This window comes from Bubalus kerabau, chromosome 1 (assembly GCF_029407905.1).
Source record: "Bubalus kerabau isolate K-KA32 ecotype Philippines breed swamp buffalo chromosome 1, PCC_UOA_SB_1v2, whole genome shotgun sequence".
Classification (NCBI taxonomy): Eukaryota; Metazoa; Chordata; class Mammalia; order Artiodactyla; family Bovidae; genus Bubalus; species Bubalus kerabau.
The window spans coordinates 237,320,160-237,333,460 of NC_073624.1; the positions used below are offsets into that span (position 1 = coordinate 237,320,160).

Genomic DNA, 13,301 nt, shown 5'->3' on the forward strand with positions numbered 1-13,301 from the left:
CCAAACTGGTTCACAGCCCAGGAGGTAGGGACACCTCATCTAACTCATTGCCTCTCTGGCTTCAGACATTTGCATAACCTTTGCCATACTCACATTGTCCTTTCGCCATTGTTCACTCAAGTAGTTTTAGGTTAACTTTAAAATTTTAGTCATCCTAAAAAATGTCCACTAAATTATAGTCTTGATGCATTATTTTCTAAAAATGTACATTAGAACACATAACTATTTAAAAAATCCATCGCAGACTAACTGAAGGCAGCAACGGCTCCATTCCATGGATTCCAAGCTGTAAGTCTAGAAAGAATGAGTTCAGCTGCTTTCAGGCCCATGTGATTCAAACTTTGGCCCTCTTCTTTCAGGAGCGTCCTTCCTAGGCCTGGGCGCCCTCACACAGTGCTTTGAAAAGCCCCTCGATGCCAGGTCCACCCCCTTCCTTACCCTAGGTACCCTCTCCTGTCACCCCAACCAAACTGGATTTTTATATCTGAACTTAGAACAGTATCACCAAGCAGGTTAATAAATGTTAAAATGTAATCTGCAGGTTTAACTCTTGATAGCAAAAGGCTTTGATTTCCAAAATGGGGTTCTCCTCAAACAGATACATTCATACAGCCCTTTGCATCAGCGCCTGAAACGGCGCACGATTCTCCTGCTTCATTTCTTTTCAATCTTCCTCATTGACTCTGCCTCAGCCACACTAGAACACACCTCACTTTCTCCCTCTGAATAAACACGCTCTTCCTACCTCAGCACCTTTGCACTTGCTGGATTTCTTCCCTCAGCGGCCAGCTACACATTTCTTGGGTTTCACTCAAAGACCCTACTTTCTGAGAGGCAGCTCCTGACCAACACAGCTAAAGCTACACCAGTTCCCCACACCCCCACACCCTCCAGGCATCCTCTATCCAGCGTTTTTAAACCAAGGCTGACACGGCCTCACAGGAGACATAGGTGAGGTCTGCAGACATTTGCAGTTGTCACTACCTGGGGTGACACAAGTGCCCCCTAGTGGGCAGAGGCCAGGAATGCTAATAATAGTCCAGTGTGCACAGCACAGCCCTCCTACCATGGGTGGGGTGTGTGTGTGTGCTTAGTCGCTCAGTTGTGTCTGACCCTCTGTGTCCCCATGGACTGTAGCTTGCCAGGCTCCTCTGTCCGTAGAATTTTCCAGGCAAGAATACTGTAATGGGTTGCCATTACCTACTCCAGGGGATATTCCCAACCCAGGGATTGAATCCAAATCTCTCGAATCTCCTGCATTGGCGGGCAGATTTTTCACCACTAGCACCACTTGGCTGCTGCTGCTGCTGCTGCTAAGTCGCTTCAGTCGTGTCCGACTCTGTGCGACCCCATAGACGGCAGCCCACCAGGCTCCGCCGTCCCTGGGATTCTCCAGGCAATTGGCAATCCCCCACAAATGGTTAGCTGGCCCCAAATGCTATGTTTGAAGAGTTCCGCTCGGTCAGTGTACCTGTTCTTCCCTTAGCATCGTCAGCACCAGAACTGATAGTGCCACAGTTTGCCTCCTACTGAATGGAGTTTCTCGGGAACTGGAGGTCAGGGTTGTTCCCTGCTCCATCCCCAGCACCTGGAGGAGTTCCAGGCACCTTGACTCTCATCTCTGGTCCCACTTGCCCTTGTCCTGTGAAGCCCAGAGCTTCACAGAGAGTTGAAGATGCCTGGCCTCAAGTAAATGATGAAAATAAGAATACAAGTCAGTTTCCAAAATGAAAACAAAAGTGTGTTTAATTAATGAGTGTACATATGAATGAAAGTCGTGACGAGGAGTCTCTCACACTTTCATGTACTCATAAATTATCTTCATAGCCATTAGTGAAAGCTTGGTTCATCTACTTTTTAAAGATACACAAAATTTTCTAAGTTCAAATATATGATTTTAATTATTAATATACCAGTTTCCTAGTGCCCCAAGATCAACTGTATAAAATATAAGCTCATCATCTCAAAAGATCAAAAGCAAGTCTATATGATTGGTATATATACAGAAAATAATTTAGTATTAACTAAATACCTCCCTTCCCTCCTTATAAATCATTCTTCCCCTTAGTTACAAACAAATTTTTCCACAGTATAAGATAATAGCCAAATTACCCAGTATAGACTTTTCCAAAACAGAAATGTAATTCAAAAAATAATAAAAAGGGACCATATACCAAGAGATTTGCAACACTATTGAAATTATTTACTGAACACTGATGGTAGATCTCCTTCCTATCACTACAGACTTCACACAAACACACACAAAACCTTGCATTTCTATAGTGTTTTTCACTTTTATCTTTCTCCCCGAAAGAAATGTCACTGGAATTACCACTGAATACCAATGTGTGTGTGTAAATAATTGTAATATGTGTAAAAAAAAAAATCAGCACAACACTGTAAATTCACTATACTTTGTTTAAAAATATATTAAAAATTTAGGCATAAGGAAGGATTTACCATAATGTTACCCAAATATTACTGGTGTGAGTTAGGATTAGAACTCAAGTTCTGTCTCTAATTCTGAGTACCACCTGCTTTCTCCCACGCCCCAGGTCTTGTTCCACTGAATGCTACTGGGTATGCCAGGAGTCTCTATGCTCAGGGGTTTCAAACAAATTTTGGAAATGCTGGATGAAACAACATTAAGAAGATTTCCAAACCTGTAAAGTGCCATCATAAAAGTCCAGGAAGGAAAGGGAGAATAGAGCATGAATCATAAGTTCAAAGGTCCACAAGACACAAAGCAGGTACCAACATGAGGCTGTAGGTGAGGCAAGGGCTGAAGGATGCTGAGCATCTGATGGGCCCTGGCTGCATAGGGATGCCACCCAGTGTTGCTAGGGCTTTCCTGACAAGTTACAATTTGGGGCATTAATTTCAGATCTCTATGGTTATGCATATTCTCTTGAATTAAAGAAACAAACATCGTAGTTGGAACATAATTTTTTAAACTCTATCAGTCCTGTCCCATTTGTGAAAGCTAGTATACAATGTTTATCAATCTTCTTTGCCCAAACAATGTTTATTCATAGTCATATTAATTTCTGAGAATTCCACAGAAGTGTGAAAGCCATTGCCTTCAAAAACAACCATCCAGCCCTCATGGACCACTTTGGTGTCAGTAACTCTGAACACCCCCTAAATAACTCAAGCATGAGTTATGTCAGGGTTTATTCAAAGCGAAGTTCTTTTCCAGCCTTCTTAACTGTTCATGTAGAAATGCTTCATAGTGACTAAAACATCCTTACTTTTAGTCTTTGGCTAACTTTTCTGGAAAAAAAAAAATTTAATTGAGATGTGAAAAAGATACAACATGGGAATTAATTCAATACAGAAAAGACCCCTTATCCTTCCAAAAGAATTTTAAGAATAAAAGTGGTCTGAGGACAATTTAGCCTTTTGGTGGAAACTGGTTAGCACTCTCAAACAACACTACTATATTTGCAAACTCGCTTTTCTAAGGCAAAAAGCCTTTTTTGCTACTCTGCCCCTCTCCTTTTCCCTTATATTTATTTCTGCTCTGCCACATTCTTAAGATTCCATCAGAGCCTACCAGTTGTCTACATAAACACCTAGAACTGTAGTACCAATGTAGCAGAAATAGCGTGAATCACATGGCAATGGATTTTCTTCCCCTGCTGTCTCCATGGACCACTCACTTCCTTATCTTCTTCTAACTGCTAAAATACCATTCTGGTCCCAGGGAAAGCACTTAATGCCTTCTATTTCCAGAGCCCTGAGAAACAAGATCTATCTATAATGGCAAAATCACACTCACTTCTATTTTCCCAATGGGTAAATAAAAATCAGTACAATCCCATGATTTGAAACCCTTGAGGTCCTCAGGAATCTAACATTTGGAGTCACTTAAATAGAAAAAAGAATCATGAGATGCTTTCATGTTAAGTCCTTTAGTCCCAAGCTGGGTTTGCTGATTTTAAGCTGTATTCATTTCTTGACAGTTTGTTAACCAAGGTAGAAGTGTGTTATCTGTCTTCTCAATGAGAATTCTTGATGGGATAACAGGATTCATAGGGTCTAAAGAGAATGTACAATTCTAAAGAGTACATTTCATGTTTTGGAGAGGGATCTCCAATGACCAGAAAGATTGAGCCACTTTTAGTATAAAAAATTAGGACTGTGTGACAGAGGTTGACTGTGCACAGATGAGCTAGCCCCACTCTACCCAATATCCCTGACTCCTTGGAATGCCATGGGAAACTGACCAAAAAACTGTCCTGCTGCTTGAAAGGACTCTGACATGGTGATATCTGGTCACTATCTTCTACAGTGAAGGACATAAGACCTTAGAAGGCCACCAGATCTCAACCCGTGACTTAGAGAACTTCATCCATAACGTAGATGTTGTCTTCTGCTCGGACCGGCTTCATGGCTGCATTTTTCAAAGCTCCAATGTGAGAATCTTTCAATGGAATCATACTGCAGAAAGAATAACACGAGTAAGAGAAAAGCACCACTTCTCAAGCATGAGCTGCACAGTTGTTTATGTTCAGGCAAGACTAGGTATTTGCATTTCCCAGATGCCAATTCCATAGCCTATGGAATGAAAGCTTTCAGAGTTGTGAATATGAAGTTACAGGAAAGTCTTAATAATGAGGTGGGAAACCTCAGCAGTCATTAAAATAAATAAAAAAAAAAACCCTGAAATTGGTATCTGTCAAGAGACTCATATCACAGAATAAAAAAATGAAAAATCTAAGAAGACTAGTATCAGGCCTCAAATTAAAGTATTAAACTAGGATGCACATTCTCAAAAGATGGTCAGGAACTGGTTTGGCTGGTGTTTTTCCAACTGCAGACTGAGAATATTTAGTGAGGGTTAAATTAAATCTATTCAGTCATCTATATCTTATACTTAAGGTGAATATATATATATATATATATATATATATATCTAAGTATAAAAAATATTAGAGCTACTGGATATAATAAAACAGTATTGTTCCACATAAATCTGCACTGGATCATGGAGTCAAAAATCTTACCATGTCTTATGTGGAAAATTAGAAAGTCATGGGTTACTTGATTTTGTAACATGTACACTCACATACCAAGTACATGAAAAGGTCATTTGTGGAGGTTTGATATCGCTGCATTTTTAGGATGTATATATAGTCACAATTTTTATTACCTAAGCCTTCCCAGAAATAATATGTAAGGCGCTGAATTTTCATTAAACTCTGATCTTTAAATGAATTACTTATACATTTGTGGAAACAGTTTAAGTGTTGGTAGCTCAAAATAAGTCAATGTGATATAGCTCCTCCAAAAATAAAATTATGAGGAAATTTTCCTTTTTGTTTTGTGTTGCTTGTCTATATTATACATTATTTTCTGCAATAAATATTTTCTTTTCTAATTATGAGATAAAAAGTGAACCTTAAAAAAAACCTTAACAGTGAAAGGACAAAAATGAACTAAGAGGACGCTATTTTTCATACTTTTCGGTCCATAGGGAGTATTTCTTTTCTCCATTCTTGGAAGCAGATAGTCAAAAACTCCTCAAAGTCTGGGTTTTGGACTCTAAGAGACCTAAGATGGAATCTTTTACCTGCTGTGTGATGTGACCTTGGGTGCCACTTAACATCTCTAAACTTATTTTCCAATTTGTAACCTGAGATTAATACAAGTGCCTGTCTCACAGGTTTATTGCTGTGAAGGGCATGCCTGCAATAAAAAGCCAGCATTTATGGAACACTTGCAATATGCTGGGGACTGTTCAAGGCATGTTCTATGGACTGGATCATGTGATTAACTCATACATAAAGAAGGCTGTGTACAAACATCCAAAGAAGGAAAACTAGGAGTAATGGATGGCAGCCTAAGAGGGATGGATTTTATCAAAGACCTTGCTTAAAGCCTAAACTGGACCAGACGAAGCAGGAAGTAGGAAGTGGGTTGGAAGTTGGAAGTAGGTAGTGGGTTCCCACCTTTACAGGTGTTTGGGAAAATGACTACAGGGATGTATACAAAGAGGATTTAACTTTTCATTGGCCAGAGGGATAGATTTGCACAACTGTAAATTCTAAGGCCTATGAGGCCACACAGCTAATGTAATTGAGCAGAGCAGGCTGGGTATGGAACAAAGGGCAAGGCTGCGAACTATGTTTTGGAGGCTGCTGCCTTTGTGCATCTTCAGCCTGGAGCTGTCTTCCTCCAGATCTTTGCAGAGCTGCCTTCTGCTCCCTTGGGGCCACTCACATAGTCTCTTGTCTGTCTCTGTATTCCCCATGGTATTTCTCTGGAAGTTCTGTAAGTTTCCTGCTTATTCATTTATATGTTTCTGTCTGTTCTTCTCATCTCTTCAGAGAATATAATAAGAATTCAATAAACAAAGCACTGAATGAAGTCAAATAACAAACCAAACAACTCATTCAAATGGTCCATCAAACAAAATGCAATGTAGTCTCTTGTTTTAACAGGTACGGTGAGAAGTGCTTTTCTGTAGCAATTCTGGCACAATTTCAGGGAAATAGAGAGGCTAAAATCATTACTGGAAGGTCGGACAGCTGTGGAGGTACTCAATAAACTAGATTTTTCAGAATCCTAGAGTATAAAATGGAGAGCTCAAAAGAAAAAGAGGAAAGGAACAAAGAAATTTTCCACATTTTTATCAGAGTAAGAACATCAAAAAGCATTGACAAAAAATCTTTCAATCTTACCATAGTAGCCTCATCTTGTTACCCAGGCAAAGAGATCCTAAATTGTGGGAAAATGAAGAGAAAATTAAACTTGTAAGCCAAAGAGTTCACAAGATTTCTTTTTTAATCAAACAAGCATATTATTTCTGTTATTACTTTAATATGAACAAAATCTGTATGGACATCAGAGCCTAAAAAAGTTAACAGAAAGAATGTTTTAAAAAAGGGAAAACAAATCAATCTGGACCATTCTCTGATAACTCCAGGTTAACTTTTCTTGAATCTCTAGGAGTCAAATAAGCCCCTTGGTGTAAAGTATCTTGTGTTTATTATAATTAGTATATTCATCCATATGCCCTAGCTTACTTTAATATGATCATATTTCAGTGTAATTAAAATGGGGCATTGTTTTCTCCCATAGATGACAGGTTTTATACACACACACACAACTGGTGGAAGGAGACCAGGAGGCACCGGAGGACTCTTGTGAAACCCTTTGCTCTCCTCCTAGCTCTGAAATCAGGTGCCCTCCTAAAGTCTCATGAGCTTCTTCTGTTAAGTGGGTGCTGTAAAACCCTCAACAATTTTACCTCCTATAAGGACAGAAGTTGGTTCTAGAGAGAATGAGAAAAAGAGGAGTGAAAAGATCTTATATATTATACTGGTTTATTGACTTCCAAATCCCAACTCTACCCAACCAGTGCTAATTCCCCATATTTAATTTCTCCTATGGAGAATTCAAATATAATGTTTCTCTTTATGGGAAAATAGTTTTAAGATTAAAAAGGAACAAGGAAATAATCAAGGAAGTTGTGTGAAATTGAAATCGTGTGAGATGTAGGACTACAGGCAGCTTATCTCAAGAATACCCCCGTAGGCACAGTCCTGAGGTGACTTACTTTTGCTAATCATGAATACCAAAACCATGAGCAATAATACCACGACAATAACAGAGATTCCAATGTAGATTCCCTTATTGGCGATCATCCATGGATCATGTGCCAGCACCACAGGTTAATGAAACATCAGCAGATAAAAAAAAAAAAAAAAATCTTGTTAGAATTATGGACAGAAAACCTTTCTGAAAATAATGTACCCAGACACATTTATCTTTTTAATATTTGGTTAGTTCTGGATCATGAGGGGTGAGACCAAAATGATCTGAATTTATAACCATATGGGGAAATTCTAAGACAATTTAAAATTCAAAATGTATTTGGAAATGGTAGAAATGTTGTATATCTTTCTTGGTGTAGTATTTACAGATGTGTATACATTTGACAAAATTCAAACTATAAGCTTCAAATGAGTCTGCTTTACTATATGTAAATTACACATTTTTTTTAAATTAATAAGGTATTTTCATATATAATTGTCTTATGATATTAGAAAAGAAAACAATTTTTGTTTGTATATAAGTTAATATGGTGGTATTACATTTATGTGCTCAGTTACTGAATTTGGCCTTTTGTTAGAGAACTCTTTTTTTTTTTTAACCTAGAATTCAAGATTCTGTACATTTTTTTATAAGTAGACTTGAAGTAGCTGCTCATATACATGGTTCTGCTTAACAATTAAAATTCTGCACAACTGGAAAAAAATACAGTTTTATTTAAGCCTCCTGGTGTGGCTTATAAGGAATCACCTCTTGTGGTAAACCCCAAAATACACCAGGCATCATGTTCGACCCTTTATATAACTTAATCCTAATCCTAAAGATGTCCTGCAGGGAAGGTATCTTAACAGAAAAAGAGTGGAAGACCAGAGAAAAAGATTAAGTCCAAAGTCTCTTCCTGTGTTAGAGTTTAAACTCTGGAGCCAGAATTTCAGCTTAACTTTTACTTAGTTGCTAAAGCTATTTAACCCCTTTGAACCTCTGTTTCTCTGTCATTAGCAGATTAAATAAGGTTCTTGGGAAAGGTACATTATGTAGTTCCTGATGAACAAAATGAGGAATACAGATGAGGGTGATTTAGCCTCTGAGCTATCCTTGCTTAAAGGGGGAATGACCAGTGTCTTGGAAGGAAAAAGCTGTGTTATCACCTTACTTGTTGGGGGTAAAGTGGTTGGATGGAATATGGGATGACAGGAAGCAGGCTTTGCTTCATTTTAAAAAAATATTATGTTATATAAACTTTTCAGGTTCATTTTAGAATATGCGGCTCAGAGAGAAAAACAAAAATCAATCATAATTCCAACATCCAGAAAAGCCACTATCATCATTTTTCATTAAATATACTCCTCTAGAATTTTATTTCTCCAATATTTCTACTAACAGAAATAGTGACCATATTCAATATATACTACAGCATATACAGAATTTCATTTATTTTTGTATATATATATATATATAGCCATATCACACAGCATGTGGGAATTAAGTACCCCAACCAGGGATCAAACCTGTGACGTCTGTATAAAAAGTGTGAAGTCTTAACCACTGGACCGTCAAAGAAGTCCCTACACTATTTTAAAAGTTAGTTCTTTCACTTAACAATTGATACTATTTTCTCATGTCAGTAAATACACTGCAGTGACAACATTGTTAATGGGCATAAGAGGGCATGCTTAATTGACTAAGGAATTAATCTCATTATTGAACATTTAGGTTGTTTATAACATTTCATGATTATAAATAGCAGCAATGAACATCTTTTCTTATGCATCTTCGCATACTGGCTCAGTTCCCTGCTTAAGGTAGAGTGCAGGAAGCTGATTTAGTACTGGGACAGAATATATGCTGTGTGGTTTTCAGGACACCTGGGAGACACTGTGACACCTTCAAGTCAAGACACGAAAAAGCCCATGATTTTGCTACTGCCTATTGATGTTCAAGCTGGTTTTAGAAAAGGCAGAGAACCAGAGATCAAATTGCCAACATCCGCTGGATCATTGGGAAAAGCAAGAGAGTTCCAGAAAAACATCTATTTCTGCTTTATTGACTATGCCAAAGCCTTTGACTGTGTGGATCACAATAAACTGTGGAAAATTCTTCAAGAGATGGGGATACCAGACCACCTGATCTGCCTCTTGAGAAATTTGTATGCAGGTCAGGAAGCAACAGTTAGAACTGGACATGGAACAACAGACTGGTTCCAAATAGGAAAAGGAGTTTGTCAAAGCTGTATATCGTCACCCTGTTTATTTAACTTATATGCAGAGTACATCATGAGAAATGCTGGACTGGAAGAAACACAAGCTGGAATCAAGATTGCCGGGAGAAATATCAATAACCTCAGATATGCAGATGACACCACCCTTATGGCAGAAAGTGAAGAGGATCTCAAAAGCCTCTTGATGAAAGTGAAAGTGGAGAGTGAAAAAGTTGGCTCAAAGCTCAACATTCAGAAAACAAAGATCATGGCATCCGGTCCCACCACTTCATGGGAAATAGATGGGGAAACAGTGGAAACAGTGTCAGACTTTATTTTTCTGGGCTCCAAAATCACTACAGATGGTGACTGCAGCCATGAAATTAAAAGACGCTTGCTCCTTGGAAGGAAAGTTATAACCAACCTAGATAGCATATTCAAAAGCAGAGACATTACTTTGCCAACAAAGGTCTGTCTAGTCAAGGCTATGGTTTTTCCTGTTGTCCTGTATGGATGTGAGAGTTGGACTGTGAAGAAGGCTGAGCACCAAAGAACTGATGCTTTTGAACTGTGGTGTTGGAGAAGACTCTTGAGAGTCCCTTGGACTGCAAGGAGATCCAACCAGTCCATTCTGAAGGAGATCAGCCCTGGGATTTCTTTGGAAGGAATGATGCTAAAGCTGAAACTGCAGTACTTTGGCCACCTCATGCGAAGAGTTGACTCACTGGAAAAGACTCTGATGCTGGGAGGGATTGGGGGCAGGAGGAGAATGGGACGACAGAGGATGAGATGGCTAGATGGCATCACTGACTCGATGGACATGAGTCTGAGTGAACTCCGGGAGTTGGTGATGGACAGGGAGGCCTGGCGTGCTGTGATTCATGGGGTCGCAAAGAGTCAGACATGACTGAGCGACTGATCTGATCTGATCTGATTGCAACTTGCTTCTATATTGCTTGTGGGTTGTTGTGGTTTAGTTACTAAGTTGAGTCCAAGTCTTTTGCAACCTCATGGAGTATACCTGCCAGGCTCTTCTGTCCAAGGGATTTCCCAGGCAAGAATAATGGAGTGGGTTGCCTTTTCCTTCTCTAGCAGATCTTCCCATGTCAAAGCCATGTCTCCCACATTGGCAGGTGGATTCTTTACCACTGAGCCACCAGGGAAGCCCAGATATAGCTTTTACTTTCTGCTACACATACCTGTCTGGCAGGCAAAAACAATCTCATCATTTAGTATACTTGTTTCTTTTTTAAATCCAGCATAATCTGACTATGTAACAACAGTCACTTACATGGTGGCAGTTCTGCTATTTAACAGGCATAAACAAATTCTGTCCATATCCATCAGATCAATCAGTGCCCATACCATGAAAGTGATTAAAATCTTGTCGTGGTGTTCATATTGTCACTAAGGTATGCAGCATAGGCCATTTGATCTCATACTAAATAACCCCATTTTCTTGAGCTGGACTTTTACAATGGCCATGCTGCAATTACTCACCACTTATGATCAGGGTTACTTCATATCTAAACTCTTTTTGTTTATTGCTTCTAAGAGTTATTTGCACACAATAAAAGGAAAGTTGTTTCACCCAAAGGAGCCAAAAGAAAACAACCTATTAATAAATTCTTCAAAGAATTCTTCAAAGATGAGGCTTTGATGAACTTCATGAGACTAGAACTCCTTAGATTTTTCTCTCAAGCTAACTGTGAAAATGTATGAGAACATCCTACAGAATCACAAAGTTGTTCAAGACCTTAGGACCTTAATAAGTCATCATACGGGGAGGATTATACATAGAAAGACTTAGCCGTGGCCTCAAAATTTCTGTCTAGAAGGACAAATAACTTGGAAAAAGATATTAGGGGCATATATTTAAGCAAGCACATTTTCATTGGCATAAAATTTTGGGTTGGGATTGGTCCCATTCCACCACATCACTTCAAGGCATGTTATTTCTCTAACAAGGATCACAGTCTTCCTTGGTAGTAATGTTACTCACTATCCTTGAATTAATTCTTTCTTTTTTCCCTGATTTTCTGGCCAGGAGAAAGTCTGTAGTGGGTGTGTATACGTGTTTGTGTCATGTGTGTGTGTATGTAGAGTATACCATTTTTCAGGTGTTTCTAACAAACTAGTGCATCTATATAAAACTTTTTAAATTAATTAAAGCATCTCTGGGCTTCCCAGGTGGCTCAGTGCTAAAGAACCTGCCTGCCAATGCAGGAGACTCAAAATTTGCGGGTTTAATCTCTGGGTCAGAAAAATCCCCTCGAGGAGGAAATGGCAACCCACTCCAGTATTCTTGCCTGAATAATCCTATTGACAGAGGAGCCTGGAAAGTTACAGTCCATAGGGTTGCAAAGAGTCAGACATGACCCAGTAACTGAGCACAAAGTATCCCTATTTAAGAGTCAGATTCATTTCTTACTTTGTTTTATGGATTACAAAGAATCAATCTGTGGACTAGTCTAGCTTTACAAATAATAATCTCTAAATGTAACTTGCTTCCAGGGAGACATACAAGTGAACCCAGATAAAAAAATAGAAAGGAATATGCTTACAGTTTGAATGCTACAACAAACAGCACTTGGAAACTTTATCACAGTGTGATTCCCACCTGCTAAACAAGAAGGAAAATTAATTAGAATTATAAAGAAATATTAAATTTTCACCGCAAACACCAATGTATTCACATTGTCATCTGGTAATGAATGAGAAAAGTTGAATAATCATATGGCCAGATACTGTAGGCACTGCAAGAGTTATACCAAGTCAATGACTTTTATTAATTTAACCTGCAACCTGTGCGTCTTAACCATTTTATCATGCTGCTGCTGCTGCTGCTAAGTCGCTTCAGTTGTGTCCAACTCTGTGTGACCCCATAGACGGCAGCCCATCAGGCTCCCCCGTTCCTGGGATTCTCCAGGCAAGAACACTGGAGTGGGTTGCCATTTCCTTCTCCAATGCAGGAAAGTAAAAGTGAAAGTGAAGTCGCTCAGTCGTGTCTGACTCTTAGCGACCTCATGGACTGCAGCCTACCAGGCTCCTCCGTCCATGGGATTTTCCAGGCAAGAGTACTGGAGTGGGGTGCCATTGCCTTCTCCGCATTTTATCATGGTCCCTTCCAAAATGAAACCCTTTTTTGTCTCTATGGAAAAAGGTGCAGGTTCACAGAAAGTTTACCTACAATTTCAAGGAGACATAGTGGCCCATTCTCAGAGCTAGGTTAAAAATTACCATTTAAGGTAGGTAGTCAGATTTTTCACAACTGCCAATGAAGTGCTCAGAAGCCATTGCATACCAAAGAGCAGAACTACCCTGTGCAAAATGGATGTTACATTGGTTTTACATTTAAAATATGAGTGAAATGCACTAAGATATCCCAAACAGGTGGTATCCAACTCCTACATTATGTGCCAGTATGCCCAGATATTGATCCAAAAGTGCTATAAAAAACATGTTATGTCAGCCCCCAAGACAAATATAGTGTATATAGTGTGTATATATTTATATATATACTATATATATATGTATATAGTTA

At 38.9% G+C, this 13,301-nt stretch overlaps 1 long non-coding RNA gene across 1 annotated transcript; it reads right to left on the reverse strand.

Annotated features, from left to right (window-relative positions):
* Window positions 1-1,762: 1,762 nt before the first annotated feature.
* Window positions 1,763-12,370, reverse strand: LOC129642265 (uncharacterized). Its single transcript, XR_008709582.1, has 4 exons — window positions 12,322-12,370; window positions 7,565-7,637; window positions 6,687-6,723; window positions 1,763-4,443 (listed from the first exon to the last, which is right to left on the reverse strand). It is a non-coding gene; the product is annotated as an uncharacterized LOC129642265 (long non-coding RNA).
* Window positions 12,371-13,301: the final 931 nt, after the last annotated feature.